The 7450-nt window shown below is 37.0% G+C and overlaps 1 protein-coding gene across 1 annotated transcript in view; it reads left to right on the top strand.

Moving 5' to 3' along the window:
• CCDC178 (coiled-coil domain containing 178) overlaps positions 1–7450 on the top strand; it is a 585948-nt gene that overhangs the window by 17607 nt on the left and 560891 nt on the right. The window lies entirely within an intron of this gene.

Below are 7450 nucleotides of genomic sequence, written 5' to 3'. Positions count from 1 at the left end.
CCCCCCCCCATTTACACAAACAGACATTCTAAACTTTTGTAACTACAACTACAACCCTTCATTTGGTCAATGTTCAGCATGTGTATGGGCAGCTGAGCAATCATGCTGCTTCTTGCCTGGAGCCAATCATGTGATGGCACATAGCTGGTGACTTAACTAAAGTATGATCTGAGAAGTTTTCTTAAACTTCTTCCTGCAAATCACTTGTAGACTCCAGTCTTTTGCATTTGAAATTGTTGCTATTGTTTTTTTCATCCCAGCTGGTACAATTAAAAACTTTTGTAACTTCATATGAATATGATTGAATTTCAATCCACATCTTGAAAATCACTAATATAGTTTTTTGATAAACATGCTGTACGGTCATCCTTTTAAGATTCTTAAGATTCAAATAGGCCTATAGATACCTTCTTACATTCTTCGGTGTTATTTATTTATTTATCTCAAGTCCCTACTGCAAGCAAAAGGTTCAAAGTTAGAATGCCCATAGTAAAGAACAAATCAAAGTTGTGGCTGTGATACTGTTTGTTTAAGACAACATTAATATTTAAGATGCTGCTTAGTAGATACTTTGAATTTGGCAAAGACCTCCTAGGAACCATAAGACTATTGTTTCACATGCTCAAATAGAAAGAGGTCCAGCTCAAAAAGAATTATGACTGACTTCTGTGGTGTGGGGTTAACAGCAGTAAGAGTTATACAGTATTTGCAATGTTTTCAGCATGACTTTGTTGGGAAAAACCATTAAAAGGGACTGGGATAGTTCAAAATGAAAAGAGATGGTTTGATGAAATTCAAAATACAGACTGAGAAATCTAGTTAGTTAGAATCATCTGTGATTTTCCTTTATGAAAACAGAAAAGAAAAATACTTAGAGCCAGAGCTAAGAGGGAGGAGCCAAGAACTGAGCAATGAATTAGAGACCCACAAACATGAAGTAGAACCGGGTTCTAATCAGGAGACTATTTGCTCCAGGATTAGTGGATCCTGTTCTGTATTTCACAATTGCCATGGAATAGTGATCACTTTGGAAGTCCCTGAGTGACACCAATGGATAAGGACTCAGCTACAAGCTGATACTTGGCATTTTGAATCTACCCAGAGACAATTAAGGTTGGTAGTTCAAACCCACTCAGAGATACCTTAGAAGAAAGACTTGGCAATGTATTTCTGAAAGGTCACAGCTAGGAAAACCCTATGAAGCAGATCTACTCTGTAACCCATAGTTGTTGTTGTTAAGTACTGTGGAGTCAGTTCTGATTCATAGTGACCCTGCACAGGGTTTCTGAGGCTGTAAATCTTTATGGAAGCAGAGTGCCTCATCTTTCTCCTGCGGAACTGCAGGTAGTTTCAAATTGCTGACCCTGAGGTTGGCAGCCCGACTCGTAACCACTACACTACCAGAGCTCCTTAGGGTTACCATGAATTGTTATCAACTCAGTGACAACTAGAATTGGATGTGACTGTTATAGAACTTCTTTATCTTCTATTTTCTACTTATGGGAGTGTCTATTATAATGATCCTATTCCTTTCTTACTATTACATGTTGTGTATGTGTGTGTTGGGGCAGCATAGAAAAATTGCTTTTTTGTTTTATTTCATTTTTAGGTTCATAGTTCTATAGATTAAGAAGAGGAGCTTCACTTGAAGAGCTTCATCCTCATCCAGACCTCCCTACTGCCCTAGAATAGATTCCAATAGTGACCCCATAGACAGAGTACAATTGCCCAAAGGATTTTTAAAACTGTAAATATGGACAGAACTAGATGGCCACATCTATATGCTATAAAGTGCCTGCTGGATTCTAACTGCTATCCTTCTGGTTAGCAGATGAGCACTTTAACCACCACACCACCAGGGCTCCTCACATCCAGACCTACAACCTGTATATTATTGGAAATGAAACTACTGGCCACTCCCTCCTGGAAAAGCTCTCTTCCCATGGCGTTTTAATTTAATTTTATTTAAAAACCCCAAACAGACAAAAAACTTGGCTCTTTGGCAGAATCTCCTTGGGTGGAGTCTCTTTTCATTCCACATGTTCTCCCATTGTATTGAGGACCTACTAATGTGTAGCGTAGTGGTTACGAATCGGGCTGCAAACCTTAAGGTCAGCGGTTCGAAACTACCAGCCACTCCGTGGGAGAAAGATGAGGCTTTCTACTCCCGTAAAGATTTACACCCTCGGAAACCCTGTACAGGGTCGCTATGGGTCGGAACCGACTCGACGGCACTCAACAACAACAATGTGATCCTTTTAGAGCAGTTGGTACTGGTAGCCAGGCACCATCTAGTTCTTCTGGATTTAGGGTCATGGAGACTGATACTTATGTGGTCCATTAGTCTGTTGGACTCGTTGTTTCCAAGCATCTTCTTTCCTCCCAACAGTGAGAGACCAATAGTTGCTCCTTAGATATCACTTATGTATTTTAGGATTCCAGTTTCTGCTCACAAAAGTAAGACATCATCACTGTTTTGTATACAATTTCTAATTTGTTTTAGATCCAAGTATTTCCTTCCATCCATACTATAGTGCCATGACTCAGGTTACTCTTCATTTTTTTCTCCTGGATTGCTAGCTCTTCTCCACTATCCATTTCATTTTTACTAACCATTCTAGTTAGAAAGAACTTGTGTCTTCTCTTTCTGAAAATACTGTTATCAGTTATTTACTGAACGTTCTCTTCTGAGTAACTTTTGTCCTAGTGATGAATTCACAATGTTTGGCCCGGCATTAAGGCTCTGTGTAATTAAACTTACTCTTAGCGTCATGTCCCTTCAGGCACTACTCTACTCTAGTCTCGATTATCTCTCTTGCCTCTGGGCATTAGCCCATGCAATTTGTCTCTTGTACTGATTTAACCTTCACTTCTTGCTGCAAAGTCATCCCTTTTATCCAAAGCTTAAAATGTTTGCCTCCCTTGTAATCTCATCTGACACTTTACGTACCAATGGTGTATTTTAGTTGTCTACGTTTCTCTGCCTCCTACAGATTTTTAAGATCTTGGAAGCAATTTGCCACTAATCATAATACTTACCAGAACTTGGCACAAAGTAGACACTCACTAAACATTTTTGAATGAATGGAGCCAAAGAAAATGTCTTAAGTTGAGTCTGATTTTGAACTAGGTTGATTTTTTGCTCTATAGTTTACCTTTGTTAAATGTTTTTTTTTACTATCCTTTTTCTGTAGTAAAAAGTATATATAATATAAATTTTATCATTTTAATATTTTCTGGGTATTCTATTCAGTGGCATTAATTACATTCATAATGTTGTGCAAATATCACCACTAATCAGTCAGTCCCCAAATTTTTCATCATCTCAAACAGAAGCTGTTTATCCAGTAAGCAGGAACTCCCCATTCTACCTTTCCTCTAGCCATGTTGTTGTTGTTAAGCGCTATGGAGAAAGTTCTGAACCATAGCAACCTTATATAGGGTTTCTGAGAAGCGACTGGTGGGTTTGAACTGTTGCCCTTACGTGCTTATCCTACAGTGTTATACTAGGACTCCTCCCCTAGCCATAATAATCACTAATCTACATAGTGTCTGGTTTGTTTCACTTGACATAATGTTTTCAAGATTCATACATCTTACTGTGTATTTTCTCTTGCATTTACATACCACATTTTTTGTTTATCCATTCATCTGTTGATGGACAAGATTGATTTTTAAAATTTTTTAATTGATTTTTAAAATTTTTAGAATTCCTAAAAAATCTTAAATTTGGCATATTGTGTGATATATCCTTTATGTTTGAATAGGATACCTATACCCACCCAAACCCAGTCTCATCAAGTCAATTCCAACTTATGGTACCCCTGTGTAGTTTCCAAGGTTGTAGATCTTTAAGGGAGCAGAAAGTCTCATCTTTCTCCTGAGGAGCAGTTAGTGAGTTCGAACTGGAGACTTTATCAGTCCAGTGCAGTTAGCAGTCCAGTGTTTACCATACAGCACCACCAATGCTCCTTAGGATAGATACAGGTTACCCTACATTGACTGTAAATATATGTTTTCTTTAACAATGTAAGTTAGCATTTTAGAAACAGTGTTTAGTATTAGTACTCCATATTTATGAATGGTTTAGGATACAAAAGATGACTTAGAACATAAAGTTAATTTTTCCTTAATTTTTATAGCAGAAAATTGATTTTTTTCTGAATAACTTCTTTGTTCCAAAGATAGCATTTTTAATATTTAAAATTTGGGGAAATAGTTTCAAAAACAATATGGTATTAAAAAAAAAGCACTGTCAATGAGAATGTTAGATTCATCAAGCAAGAGTTTATAGGCAATGTGGCTTAAAGCTGTAAGTAAATGAAGTGTTTCATTTCCTTTAATAATGCGATAATTTAAAAAAATTAGTTCAATGTTGACATTTTTAGTCTTTCTTTCTCCTCGCTAGTCTGAAAAAGAAATACAGGACATTTTGTGGTTTGTTAGCTTTACTCCAGAGCCCCATTGAGATGGAATTAATTCTGACTCATAGTGACCTCTGTGGACAGAAGAGAACTGCCCCCATAGAGTTTTCAAGGCTGTAAACCCTTATAGACACTGATTGAAATATGCTTCGGTTAGTGGGAGTGGCTGGTTGGTTTGAACCACCAAGCTTTCAGTTAGCAACCAAGTGCTTTAACCATTGTACCTTCAGGACTTCTTTGTTGGTTATAATTGGTCATATTATAAATTATAGTAAAGTATTCTAAATATCTAAAGGATTTATCTCAATTAAGAAACATCTAATCTTAATTAAAAAATTACATCAGTTGTTTCTGAGTGTCATTGAGTTGGTGTCCACTCATAGCTATCCTGTAAGGGTTCCCAAGACTGTCAGTCTTTGCAGAACAGAAATTCTCATTAATTACTAAAATAGAACAGTTTAGTCTTTCAGAAATTTAGCATAAGAAAATTCCAGCAACCTAGAAATACTAAAACTTGTTTAGTGGTGTTCTAAACAGAAGTTAATGGAGAAGAGGTACAAATTGATGATACTATGATGTTAAATATTGGTTTTGTTACATACATACTGTGTACATATATTGTACATTCATATATCACTGTACATGTGTATATGTAATTTTGTATGTGTGTATATGTTGTCTGTTGTTGTTAAGTGCCTTTGAATTGGTTCTGACTCATAGTGACACTGTATAGGGTGTCTGATGAGCAGCTGGTGAATTTTAACTGCCTATCGTGTAGTTCAAACCGATCTTGTGATCCAGTGCTTTATTCCACAGAGCCACATCAAGACTCCTTGATATTTGTTGTTGTTGTTAAGTGCCATCGAGTCGATTCCAACCCATAGTGACCCTGTATAGGGTTTCCGAGGAGCAGCTGGTGAACTTGAACCGCCGACCTTGTGTTCAAATGGCTTTGTGGTCTGTTGCATTAACCCATAGTGCCACACACAGCGCCTCTCCTTGTTATTTAGTGCCAGATACATAGGTCAATCCATGCACATAAATTGAACATTGCATTGTATGTATTAGTTCATTTGCATCCAATTTAATCTTAATTGCTGTTTATGCACCTTTTATAATTTTCTCTTGGGATGTCATTTGCTTTATTCATATTTATAAATGTATTGATTGCAATCTCTTGCCTTTATATCAATCACAAATGTTTTCATGCCTTTTAACTCATTTACAATCTATTGTAGCACAGTACAATATTTCACTCAGGGATGGATATGACATTCTTTTTCCTCATGGACTTATTTGTGACCATTGTGATATTTTTCTCCTACCTGGCTTCTGTTTTATTTCTGTCTATAACCATAACTTCCATCCTAGACAGATTCCCAATGCAGTTATTAGAGAGCTCTTCTCGTGGAAGGACAAAAAGGCAATTTTTTTTTTCTTATGGTCATAAAAAGTAGCAAAACTGGACCATGTCATCCACAGATAGCTCTCTGATTATTTATTACTTGCTTATTCCCCCCATTAGGAGCTCTGGTATTGTAGTATGTGACAAGTTGGGCTGCTGACCATCAGGTTAGCAGTTCTAATCTGCCAGCTAATCTGCTGGAGAAAGATGAGGCTTTCTGCTACCATAAAGATTTACAACCTCGGAAACCCTATACAGGGTCATTATGAGTCAGAACTAACTCCATGGTACATAATTACCACCACCATATTCTCCCCATTCTCGGAATTCCTCATGAACTCCACAGAGAAAGCCTCTCTCCTGCCTTGAAGTAGTCTCCGTTTTTGTCGGTTCTGAGTTACTTACTTTCTTGTTGTGTTTCCACTCTCAGTCTAATCTGATCACTTTTTATTATGAGCTGCCATGCTAACCAAAAGGTTAGTAGTTTGAATCTACCAGCTGCTCCATGGGAGAAAGATGAGACTTACAGTAAAGACTTACAGCTACGGAAACCCTATAGAGGGTTGCTATGAATAGAAACAGACTCCAGGGCACACAACCACTACCAGCACCTCCTAAAATACCGTTCCAGTAATTTTACTCCTTTAAGTTTCCACGCTTTTGTAAATATATGCATTTTTTAAAAAGACATTTTAGTCAGATTTGGAAATGGAAAAGAAATAATCATGTATCATCTTGAAATGAAGAGCATCTGTGAAAGCCATGAATTCTAACTGTGTAGCCATTTTTATGTTGTTGGTAATTTGTGTAACTTTCTACTGTCCAAGATATTGTCATAATGAACCTCTAGGACAGGTTCTTACCAAGGAATTCAAAATACACAGGGTAAATAACACTATAACAAATAATCATCTGCAAGATCCCATATAATTTGTGCTTAACATTTTTTGTAATATATTAAAATTCAGTGGCTGTGACACCAATGTTTATTGCAGCACTATTCACAGCAGCTAAAAAGACGTAAATGACCCAAATTCCCATCAACAGATGAATGGATTAAAAAAATGTGGTACACACATGAAATGTACTATTACTCAACCATAAAGAGAAACTAAGTCCTGTTACATTTTACATCATGGGTGAACCTTAAAAACATCTGCTGAATGAGATGAATCAGTCACTGAAGAATAGATACTGTATACTTCCACTTATGTGAACTAGTAGAATAGGCATGTTACTGGCTTATTAGTGTTTATCAGGGCAGGGAATAGGTATGGGGTGGAAAGAGGGGTTTATTGTTTAGAGAACACTGAATTTTTGTTAAGGGTGATGAAAGAAAAATTCTGGAAACAGATAATGGTGATGTCCACAACATGACTGTATACAGTGTGTATCACTGAATTGCACACGTGAAGAATGTGAAAATTGCAAATATTTTGTTATATATACACACACGTAAGTAGATAGACAAATAGTTGTTCAGTGCCATTGAGTCAGTTCGGCTCATAACAACCCTATATAGGGTTTCCAGGATAGTTTGAACTGCTGACCTTGTGGTTACCAGTCCATTGCTTAGCCAACATTGTCACAAAATGAACTCTCTCTCTCTCTCTCTCTCTCT

This window comes from Chrysochloris asiatica, unplaced genomic scaffold (assembly GCF_000296735.1).
Source record: "Chrysochloris asiatica unplaced genomic scaffold, ChrAsi1.0 scaffold00015, whole genome shotgun sequence".
NCBI lineage: Eukaryota > Metazoa > Chordata > Mammalia > Afrosoricida > Chrysochloridae > Chrysochloris > Chrysochloris asiatica.
Note: the sequence above shows the minus strand (reverse complement) of the source record. Positions and strands in the feature narration are given on the sequence as shown.